General features: G+C 40.7%; 1 protein-coding gene and 1 long non-coding RNA gene across 21 annotated transcripts in view; one reads left to right on the forward strand and one right to left on the reverse strand.

The window, feature by feature from the left end:
• FOXP1 (forkhead box P1) overlaps window positions 1-12,358 on the forward strand; it is a 714,382-nt gene that overhangs the window by 300,804 nt on the left and 401,220 nt on the right. The window lies entirely within an intron of this gene.
• Window positions 1,031-9,962, reverse strand: LOC129634881 (uncharacterized). Its single transcript, XR_008705967.1, has 3 exons — window positions 9,828-9,962; window positions 6,624-6,716; window positions 1,031-1,167 (listed from the first exon to the last, which is right to left on the reverse strand). It is a non-coding gene; the product is annotated as an uncharacterized LOC129634881 (long non-coding RNA).

The following is a 12,358-nucleotide window of genomic DNA, read 5'->3' on the forward strand; positions in this document are numbered from 1 at the left end:
CCCCCCCCAAAGCCTTTAAAATATAAAATGTCTTCTTATCTCATGCGCTTTACAAAAATCAGCAACAGGCCAGGTTTGCCCACGGACCATCATTTGCTGATCCCTGATACTAGGTTGATGCAAATGTAATTGCAGGTTCAGACTGAATTTTAAATAATCATAACTAGGCTCAAACACATCTTTCTTAATCAAAATAGGAACCATTATAGTCAACACATTTTGCTAATGAGAAATAAGTTTATTTATTGCTGTGGTGTAATAATCCATTCTTCAAGACCTGAGGAGCTCTTGGAAAGCATTTTCTACCTCCTGCTGGTTGTGGAAGCATTTTGCTGCAAAATGTTGAGGTGCTTGAAGAAGTGGTCTTTGGTGGGCGAGAGGTCAGGTGAATATGGCAGATGAGGCAAAACTTTGTAGCCCAATTCGTTCAACTTTTGAAGCATGAATTGTAGCCCAATTTGTTCAACTTTTGTGACATGCGGTCGGACATTGTGGTGGAGAAGAATTAGGCCCATTCTGTTGACCAATACTGGCTGCAGGCATTGCAGTTTTCAGTGCCCCTCATCAATTTGCTGAACATACTTCTCAGCTCTAATGGTTTCACTGGAATTCAGAAAGCTGTAATGGATCAGACAGGCAACAGACCACCTAACAGTGACCATGATCTCTCTTCAGTACAAGTTTGGCTTTGGAGCTTTGTCTCAGTCCATCTAATGAGCTGGTTGTTGCCAGTTTTCGTATAAAATCCACTTTTTGTCACTTGTCACAATCCAATCAAGAAATGTTTCATTGTTGTTGCGTAGAATAAAAGAAGACTACACTTCAGAACAGTGATTATTTTTGGTGGTCAGCTCATGAGACACCCACTTATTGAGCTGTTTCACCTTTCCAGTTTGCTTCAAATGCTGAATGACCATAGAATGGTTGACGTTGAGTTCTTCGGCAACTTTTCGTATAGTTGTAAGAGGATCAGCTAATATAAGATGATAGCTCTCAGTTAGTGGTTGTCAACTTCTGATGGCCATCCACTGCACTCCTTATCGTCAAGGCTCTTGTCTCCTTTGTGAAACTTTTGAATCACCACTGCACTGTATGTTCATTTACAGTTCCTGGGCCAAATGTGTTGTTGATGTTGGGCGTTGTCTCTGCTGCTTGACCTATTTTGAACTTGAAAAAGAAAATTGTTCGAATTTACATTTTGTCTAACATCATTTCCATAGTCTAAAATAAATATAAACCAGTAATCATTAGCAAAAAAAAGCAAGAAATACCCATTAAAATGATGTATAATATAACTACATTTATTTAAGAATGTATTCCAATATCAAACAGTAAAGTTCAACAATGCAAAACTGCAATTATTTCTTCTCATCATATCCTGTTGCCTACTTCTTCTTAAGGTACTGAGCTGGAGGGGTTGTCTCTTTTTAAAAAAATGGACTTCAGCATATGTGAGGTGTCTGCCTGCGTGTGCACTCAGTTGCTTCAGTCACATCAGACGCTCTGTGACCTCATGTACCATTGCCCGCCAGGCTCCTCTCTCCATGGGATTGTACCATCATGAATACTGAAATGGGTTGCCATTTATGTTTGAGGTGTCAGTCCAGTTCAGTTGCTCAGTCGTGCCCTACTATTTGCAACCCCAAGGACTGCAGCACGCCAGGCCTCCCTGTCTATCACCAACTCCCGGAGTTTACTCAAACTCATGTCCATTGAGTTGGTGATGTCATCCAACCATCTCATCCTCTGTCGTCCCCTTCTCCCCCTGCCTTCAGTCTTTCCCAGCATCAAGGTCTTTTCAAATGCATCAGTTCTTTCCATCAGGTGGCCAAAGTGTCGAAGTTTCAGCTTCAGCATCAGTCCTTCCAGTGAACACCCAGGACTGATCTCCTTTAGGATGGACTGGTTGAATGTCCTTGCAGTCCAAGGGACTCTTAAGAGTCTTCTCCAACACCAGCACTCAAATGATCCTAACATAATTAGAAGGGTTGAAATGGAATTGGAAAGAGAATAACTATGTAGTTCAGTGTCACTTGTTGTAATGTCTGTACTACCCACAGTCATCAGAGTGGTTTAAGTCCCGAACTTCAGGGAGTATTGCCTTGTGTCTTGGTTCTACCCAGTTCTTCTAACCATCACCCAGATAACATCAAGGGAAAGATACAGATAGCACCAGAGTGAAATGAAAGGCAGGGAAAGGGAGAGAGTTTGACAGTATAGCTGGAAACAGTCAGAATTCATGATGAGAGAGGAGGGGATGAGAGAATGACTTTTTGGATAAGGGATCAAATATCTGAAAGAGGAAAAGAAGAACTTCTTAGACCAGAAGTTGATAAGAATTTGAATATTTTGCCAGCCAGTCCATCACCCTCTCTCATCTTGCTGGCAGTGTCACGTGATGGAATGGTATGGGATTTTGTGTTTTACCCACTCATCTCCCAGGAGGAGTGTTTTGTGTTTGTGTGTCATGTTGTTCTATTCCAGGAGTGTCTGATGTTAGCATTTCATCTCCCTTGCAAAAAGGAACAAGGGAAGTTGGTGACCCAGGATAATATTTCTTTATTCAACACTTTCTATTCTTTTGTGTTGGCTCATTGAGTGATAAACTTTAAATACAAGCTTTTTATTTTCTTGGCCTGTATTGATTCTGTTTTGAATATGACTTGCACAGGAATCCTGGACGTATTTCTTGACAAAATTCCGTATTAAAAAAAACTAGAACTAGTGTGACTTCGACTCATAACTTGTGATAAACATCTCAAAGGTACAAGAATTTAGGTCATAACCGTATTGGACTATTTTGCCTTCTATTGTGATAGATAAACCCACCAAATTCTGGGGAAGCATTTTTATATAGCATTCATAGAGTGATGATCATTACTACTATAACCTGAAAAGCAATCAGTGTTAATGTTACCAGCGAAAGAATGATTTCTATTTCAAAACAAACTTCTTAAAACACAGTTGTTTTTTCAAGTTGCTTTACTTTCCAGGATCAACATGAACCAGGAAACCTTATACAGGCCTATTACCTGATATGTTCTTCAGTGTGGTAGTAGAGCTGTTAAGTAATTACTCAAGTTGGGAAAAGAGATCTGGTTTCAGATTCTGGCTAAGCTACTTAGTAACTGTGTGACCTTCAAAAAGTTTTTCTAAGCCTCAATTTTCTCATTTGAAGATGCAGGTGAAAAGTCACCTACCTCACTTCAGGAATTGAACATATTCTATCTAGTTTATCAGATGCTTTGGGGTTGAATGGGCTTATGCAAAAACAGTTTTGCATAAAACTTGCAAAAAAAGGCAATGCATAGTATGTAAGAATAATATTTCCTTTATGTGATATTTATTTGCCTAATTAGGTAAAAGTAGTTCTGATTATTGTTCTGTTTGGATGCCTCAGTTGAAGTTAAATAGTAGAAGATATTTAAATCTAGGAGTCAGAAGTGCTTTAAATATCCATCTCACCTTTCTGCATTTTTGATGTCTAGTTTAAAATTATTTTCTCTTCTCTAAAAGGACAGTAGGTGTCAAGTCCATATGGGTCAGAATTTGGGTTCCTTCACATCAGTGATTGTGGCCCACTGAAATCTTGTTGCTTAAATCCAGGAAATGTTGACTCGCACATTTTAACACTTTAACATCAGTTCAGTTGTTCCTGCTTACCCATTCACCATTTCGTTTTTAACTCCAGTTTTTATTAATTTTGAGAATGAAAAAGGATGAAGCATCTATTCTGCATTTCAGTCAGTTTCAAGTTTCTGTAGGTTAAAGATGAATAAATACAACAGATAGCATTAGGTCCTTCTCTGTCTTCCCTTCTTTTGCTAGCTGTCACCTTTTTTCAGTTTTTTGCATCAGCTTCTACATCTGGAAGGATGTATGTGACCTGGAAAAGTCTTCCTCCAGCCCCATGGTTCTCAGCTTCTGTCTGGGCAGTGAAAGAGGCTCATAGCACAATGCCATTGAAGGACACTAAGAATTCATTTATATAAAGTTGGAAGTTGCAGATGGTGGTATGGTTTTTCTTGGGTTCTATTTCAGAGTAAAGCAAATTCTAGACGTAACCCTTTAATGCTGTTTTGGGTTCAGAGGATCCCAAGCTCCAGATTTGTTGTTGTTTTTCCAAGTGGCTAAGCCAACAATTCAAATCAAAACTTCATTCCTAACTTGGATCATTATATAATACCTCATACTATTAATTGGGAATATGTTAACCAGAATGCCTGGTAATTTTTAAGATGCCAGTCACAACTGTAAGTACAAAGATGAATGTATTATTCAAATACTGTATGTGAATTGATTAGGTGGGGCCCAGGGACATATTTATCCCATTCCAAGGAGAACAAATTATTCTAGTACTGTAGCTTTTGGGAACTCAGCCATACCGGTTAGCTGCCTCTGGGCCTCACTTTACTTCTCTATCAGTTCAGTTCAGTTCAGTCGCTCATTCGTGTCCAACTCTTTGCAACCCCATGGACTGCAGCACGCCAGGCCTCCCTGTCCATCACTAACTCCCGGAGTTTACTAAGACTTGTGTCCATTGAGTCGGTGATGCCATCCAACCATCTCATCCTCTGTCATCCCCTTCTCCTCCTGACTTCAATCTTACCCAGCATCAGGGTGTTTTCCAGTGAGTCAGTTCTTCGTATCAGTTGGCCAAAGTATTGGCATATCAGCTTCAACATCAGTCCTTCCAGTGAACACCCGGGACTGATCTCCTTTAGGATGGACTGGTTGGATCTCCTTGCAGTCCAAGGAACTCTCAAGAGTCTTCTCCAACACCACAGTTCAAAAGCATCAATTCTTCAATGCTCAGCTTTCTTTATAGTCCAACTCTCACATCCATACATGACTACTGGAAAAACCATAGCCTTGACTAGATGGACCTTTGTTGACAATGTAATGTCTCTGCTTTTTAACTTGCTGTTTAGGTTGGTCATAACTTTCCTTCCAAGGAGTAAGCGTTTTTTTATTTCATGGCTGCAGTCACCATCTCCAGTGATTCTGGAGCCCAAGAAAATAAAGTCTGACACTGTTTCCACTGTTTCCCCATCTATTTTCCACGAAGTGATGGGACCAGATGCCATGATCTTCGTTTTCTGAATGTTGAGCTTTAAGCCAACTTTTTGACTCTCCACTTTCACCTTCAAAGAGGCTCTTTAGTTCTTCTTCACTTTCTGCCATAAGGGTGGTGTCACCTGCGTATCTGAGGTTATTGATATTTCTCCCAGCAATCTTGATTTCAGCCTGTGCTTCCTCCAGCCCAGCTTATATGTACTTATATGTACTTATATGTACTCTGCATATAAGGTAAATAAGCAGGGTGACAATATACAGCCTTGACGAACTCCTTTTCCTATTTGGAACCAGTCTGTTGTTCCATGTCCAGTTCTAACTGTTGCTTCCTGACCTACATTTAGGTTTCTCAGGAGGCAGGTCAGGTGGTCTGGTATCCCCATCTCTTTCAGAATTTTCCACAGTTTATTGTGATCCACACAGTCAAAGGTTTTGGCATAGTCAATAAAGCAGAAATAGTTGTTTTTTCTGGAACTCTCTTGCTTTTTCCATGATCCAGTGGATGTTGGCTATTTGATCTCTGGTTCCTCTGCCTTTTCTAAAACCAGCTTGAATATCTGGAAGTTCACGGTTCACATACTGTTGAAGCCTGGCTTGGAGAATTTTGAGCATTACTTTACTACCGTGTGAGATGAGTGCAATTGTGTGGTAGTCTGAGCATTCTTTGGCATTGCCTTTCTTTGGGAATTTTGTAACTAGAAATATGTTCTGACCACGTCCATCTTCTTCCCCCTTCCCCCACCTACTACCCACCTTCTCACCTCTGCTGACCACAAATCTCATATTTTTATCTATGAATTTTGTTTTTGGGATCTAATTGATGAACAATACTACACATTACTTACTGATGCACAACATAGTAATTGGATAATTCTATATATACCTTACAAAATGATCACCATGATAAGTCTAGTTACCATCTGTCACCATACAGAGATATTACATTATTACTGACTATTTTTGGCACACTGTACATTGCATATCTGTGACTCATTTGTTTTGTAACTGGAAGTTTGTACCTCTTTATCTCCCTCCCCCATTTCACTCATCCCTTCACCCCCTCTGCTCTAAAATAGAAAACATAAGTTCATTTTGAAAGTTAATATTCCAGTGCCCACCAGGTAATGTAAATTTTAAGGATAATTTTACAAATTCTGCTTCACTACTGCGACCTTCCAGCTTTGTTTTTATCAGTAGCGAGAGCAAGTGATTTCTTCATCTTTGTCCTTTTAATATCATTTTATTATTTCCACGTGTGAAATCAGAGTATTTTAGTTGGATAAACCATTTAATTTCCTCATCATGCTTCTGTCTAGAATGTCTCCTTGTGCTTTTTATTCTTTACTTGGGGAGATATCCAAGTTCTCAGATATAGAACATTTAGGACCTAATTTTAATGTGATAAGCTGAGAATTCACTCGAAGGTGGCTTGTAGTTACTTCTGTCTAGATTTTCCTATCTCCCAGGGTGAGATATGCTATACAAAAATGTGAAAATGAGACCAAAAGCAAGTGTATGCATCATCACGTGACACTGAAATCACCTACCGTTTTTTCCCCATATCACACTGTTTAGTCTTGTCTGGATTCCAGCTGTTTCTTTACTTGAGGCCAGCTTGTTGTGTCTTCCTTTGAATTTATCTGAGGAGAAGAATTGAGAGAAACCTTTACAATTTCCTTCTCAGAAAGGACCCCTGACTTGTTTCCACTTATCTGCAGATATCAGTGAGCTCTTTTTTTGTGTGTGTGAACACATTTAGAGGTAATGGGTTTTGCCTTGATCTGATAACTGATGGAATCTTCTCTCCTCCTCAAGGCAGTTCTGGTTTAACTTCTGTGGGGATTTGACTCTTGACGTGGCTTGGGATATTCTCAGTCTGATTAGCAAGGATGTTAGCTTTCCTTCAAGTGAAGGACCAGGTAGTCTTTTATTGTTCAACATTTTAATCTTTGGGTATGAACAGAAACAGACTCACAGACATAGAACACAAATTTATGGTCACCAAACAGAAGAATGCATGAGGGGATAAATGAGGATCTTGAGATTAGCAGATACAAACTGCTGCATCCTAAATAAATAAACAGTACTGTCTGACTATATGGCACAGGGAACTTAATTCACTATCCTGTAATAAACCATAGTAGAAGAGAATATGAAAATATGTCCTTCTAATACATGTGTGTGTGTGTGTGTGTATAATCATTGGATCACTTTGCTGACACCAGAAACTAACACAACATTTTAAATTAACTATACATCAATTAAAAAAAAAAAATGACTGGTACACACAGGGAGAAATCAGAGTAAAAATTAATGAAGCCAACTTTGATACAATTGCCTCTGTGTTCAAGAAGTGCAGGGAGTTTACTATTTTATTTGTCCAGGATGTTGTTTACTATCTCTTGCTCTTGAATATTGGCAAGTAGATAATTGTATCATCAGGTTATGATACTTGAGGACAATGCTGTGACTTGGGTCATTGCACAGTAATAACTTGTCAGCTTTTTGCTCCTTGTTGTCCTTTGGGGGTTCAGATCCTCCCGAAGTTCGTTTTCTGACTTGTGTATGTGGCATAGAATGAGCATACTCAATAAAATGCTTCCACAAGAGACTCTTAATAGTATATGTACAAAATACTTCTGTGCTTTAGTGGAAGTTACTCCATTATGACCCTTTTTGCATGCTCCCTGCTGAGAAAACACTCTAGAAACGGATGTCAACCAGGGGAGATTCATTCATTCCATACGTTTTCTAATTTCCAAAAATGTACACCGTCAATATTTTTTCTTAATTGAACAGTTTGTTGAACAGACGGGTGCTTTAATTATGGTGGTCTAAATTTACACACATTGCAGTGGTATTTTGCTACATTAATTACCTTACTTGTCAAGAGTAACAGGTAATTACTACATCAACTCACCCTCCTGCAGTACATGGAAACATAACTTTATTTGAACAGATACAGTACACCAGATTATAGCCACCCCACACCCTAGGTTGTGATAAGAGATAGCCGCGCTCACAGTATTTGTTTTACCATGAGGAAGGGAGAGAGGTGAGCTGACCCTTTTCCTCGTGTGTGTCCACCTAAGATGGAAACCCAGAAACTATGTCACGGATTCAAAGAATCTGGACTGGAAGGAACCTTTGGAATAATTGAATTCATTAAATCTTCTCCTTGAAATGTGTTTCAGAGAGCGACTTTTCTAAGTATGCACAAGAAGTAAAATTAGTGTCCAGTCCAGAATTGGCACTGATTTCTCCCCACCAGGCTGCTAAAAAGCTTAGAAATGTGAACGACTTTTAAAAAATAATTCTAGAAAAATCATTTGGTATAAGGCATTTTGAATATTTGTTCACTTCATGTCTCTCATTTGAACTTCTCACCGTTGCTTTGGCTGCCTCGTGAAGAGTATTTATCCTGTATTCTGTTGAACTGCCAGGTACAACTCATGTCATTTGATTTCCTCTTCAGTGTATGGGTGTCAGCTTTTATGACAAGTTGTGTTAAAGTTCTAGTTTAACATTTTTTTCTTTTGTAAAGGTGTGAATATTTTTGAGCATATAGGATGCCCTTAGCAAAAATGCAGCATTACCTCTCTTGGTTGCCATGGCATAGAAAGAAACGATTGTGTTAGCTTTTAGGTGTGGCACGGAATATACTCTGACATAATAGAGGCGGTCTGTCTTGAAAGGCTTTGTCCCCTTTTTAGTCAAACACCTGTGACAAAATTACGAACTGTGGTTAACATACACCACTTACAAGTGGTTTTTCAGCGGCAACCAGGGTAGAGGAGCTCAGCTTGCAAAGGACTTTCTTTCCCTTTGCGCCTGGCAGTGGAAGTGGGCTGGCATTAGAAGGAAGCTCGGGATGTCTAAGGGTTATGGACACAGACTTGCAGACGTGACGGGGGTGGTTTGTAGATGATAGAGGGGGCCTCTTGGGGGATTTGAGATGTGCAACCAAGCATCTCCCCAGCCTTTGACCCACTTCAGTTTCCCAGGCCTGAAATTGTGAAACAGATACCTCATTCTTAAAATTGTAGTCTTTTCATGAGCCATTACACATCTCCCTGGGCTCTGGAACTTGTGATATTATAGTCTATGGTTATTGAGTTTTTCCTTAGTTTTTTTTTAATTAAAAGATTGCTTAGGCTAATTATTATAATTTAGTCATTCGTGCATCCAGCAAATGTCTCTCGAATGTCTGCTGTGTGACAGTCATTGTGCTGCATGTGGCAGGGGAGGGGCACTGAGTGAGGAAGCAAGTAGAACAGATCCTTGCTCTCATGGAGTTTGCCTTCCAGTAGAGGAAGCAGAGAGAGTCAGTACTGCAGTGCAGTGGAGGGGCAGTGTATTTACGTAGAATAAAAGTACGTAAAGGAAACAGTATATACATCCTGTACCTTGATAGGGTCATTTAAGACAGTCTAATCAGAGAAGGTGGCATCAAAGAGATAGTATCTAATTTAAGTTATAAAGGTTAAAAATGTCCTCTGTATACAAAGAGCTAAAGGAAGAACATTTTAGGCAGAGAGAAAGGTGAGGGCTAAGCCTCAAGAGTTAGTAGTAAGAGCAGATATGGGAACAGAAAGCCATTAGTAAGAATGGGGGTGAGGGATGGGGATGGTATGGGAGAAGTTGGAGGGGGACGTTGGGCCCTGCATGACAGGGCAAAGGGCTGGGTCTTATTTGAGACTGATGCAAAGTCCTCCAAGACAGCCACTTCCAATTCAGGGTGCAGAACATACCACATAGGTGACTCCGGGGGACGGGATTGCAGAGCTTCAGGTATTTTCCGCAGAGTAGCCTTCTTTGGGAGAGAGGCTATGGCCTTGGTCCCTAGGGATTGTGCATGGAGCCCTAGAAGAGGCCCTACCTAAAACAGGCTCGGCTGGTCCTTGTTAGGAGAAGAGCATCTTCCTCCTGGGCTGGCATCCGGATGCAGGTGGACAAGGAAGTCCTCCAACTTCACCTGCGGTGGCTGAACCTGCAGCAGCTTCACCTGGGAACAGAACTGTGAGTTTTCTGGCCTTACCACAGTCTTAGTGAATCAGAAACTCTGGGTTAGGACCCAACAGTGCTGCTTTAATGAACTTTTTGGGTGACCGTGATGAACATGCAAGTTTGAAAGCCCCTCTTTATAAGATATATTAGTGCCGCCGGAAAGAACTTAACAGTTCTCCAGACTCACTATTCTCAGTCTGCAGATGAGGGGACCCAGTTAAAGACAAGAACTTAGTGGTGATCCTGTGCTGATGAGAACCTGGCTTTCTTGATATTATTCTAAGTGCTCTTTATTCTTGGGTTTATGGATTTAAAGGATAAACAAAGCCCACTTTGGTTTTCTTGAGGGATCATTGTGATATTTATAAAACGGAGGAGACAGATGGATATTTAATAAGGAATAGTGCTGTGGTCTGTGAACTGAGGCTGCCTCATTTCTCCTAATACTATTTTCTCAGATAATTTAGAAAAGCAGTTTTAGTGTGAATAACCTGCTTCTGTCTCCCTGTCAGTGGTAGAAAAACAAGTGTTTTGTCTTAAGTTACACCACTGAGACACTTAGCAAAGTGTAATTGCATTCTTTTATTTCTGTAATACTCAGTGTAGTTGGCCTTGTTTTTGGATTGGAAGTCCTGGTACTCCCAAGTTATATTTATAAAGTCATGGTATAAGGCAGAAGGTGGATTATTTTAAGGCCTGGTGTTAGTGCTTTCTCGTTTCTGTTTTGACCAAGAGAATCATAGGATTGCCCTCTTCCCTGGCTAAGTCCTGTTCACCTTTGATGTCTTAGGCTTCCAGACCATTTGTGACGTGCAGCCTTTTCTGACCTCTTGTGCTTAGGTCACATCTCTCTGTTGATATTTTCCACTTGCTTGAATTGTTTCCTGGTAGACTGTGGCCCTCATCAGGGCAGAGACCTCAGTGGTCACAATTTGAAGCTATACTCAGCTTTGAACACAGTGTCTGGCCCAGGGTAATTACAGAAAAAGTTAACCATCACATGAATGCTTGCCCTCTTAATTGATTCATCATTTGTTACTCTCTTAACAAAACCCAGTTCTAGGAAGACACAGCGATAGATTTTCTAAAAGGAGAATACACAGAATATTAAGACATGGTCCCATGGTGGAGACAAAGCCAAAAGTAAGTATGTATTCAAGGAAATCCTAATGAGGGCTATAATAAGGTGTGAAGTACATTAGTCAGGATGTGTCGTGCTAGCTGCCATGACTAACAGCCCACAGATTTTGGAAGCTTACCATAATAAAGATGTATGTCATGGTCTCTCATGTCTGTGTGTGCCCACAGAACTGTCTCCATCCTCTCCTTGCCATGAGAACATGGGCTCTCCATGGTCTTAGAGGAAGAACAGGGAACATGGTTGTTGTTTTTTTTCTGGGCAGGGGGTCAGGCTTAGAAGTGGTGTGCCTTTCTTTTGCTCCATCCAATGGACAAGAAATCAGACACTTGGTCCCAACGTAAGAGTCAGGAAAACAGGGCAACATAATCTTCATGTGTGCCCATGAAGAGGAAACTGAAATGGCACTGGTTATTATGTGATAATGCCAAGCATCATGTTACTTTGGTTCTGACCACTAATGTTTGATCACAGTAAAGCATAGCACCTCTTGTTTTTGTAGGCTGCTCATCAATAAACACCCTTGTTTTTCGGGAGATCGGGAAGAGCCATGCCCTTCGGGGGACCTTGATTGGTGTGTGTCACAAGGAAGATGTCTTTTATTTCATTCCCAAGTGAAAGCCCATCTTCCTCTGGGGCGGGGCAGGGTGATTTGTTGATGATCCAGCTGTGGCTTGCCTTCATTCCACTGGAAGCTGGAATATTCTATCCCAGGTGGAAGTGTGACTACACACAGGTTGGGTTTCCCCTGGCAAGACCTGTTTGTGTTTGTTCTGCAACTGGCCCTATCTTTCTCTTCTCCTCCTCAAGTTTACAGGTTTGGAGAAAAGAGCTTGCTGGTGGTGAAGATGTACAAAATTTTCCATGCTGACCGTTGTTCTGGGCTTACAGAGGACCCATGGGCAAATGCTTATGTCTTAGGGAGAAAACTGAAGTTACTTTTAAGACTTTAAGTTTTTTGTGTAGGTCTCCCACATTGTAGGCAGATTCTTTACCAGCTGAGCCACGAGGGAAGCACAAGAATACTGGAGTGGTGGGTAGTCTATCCCTTCTCCAGCAGATCTTCCCGACCCAGGAATCGAACCTGGATCTCCCACATTGCAGGCAGATTCTTTACCAGCTAAGCCACAAGGGAAG

Source organism: Bubalus kerabau, chromosome 20 (assembly GCF_029407905.1).
Source record: "Bubalus kerabau isolate K-KA32 ecotype Philippines breed swamp buffalo chromosome 20, PCC_UOA_SB_1v2, whole genome shotgun sequence".
NCBI lineage: Eukaryota > Metazoa > Chordata > Mammalia > Artiodactyla > Bovidae > Bubalus > Bubalus kerabau.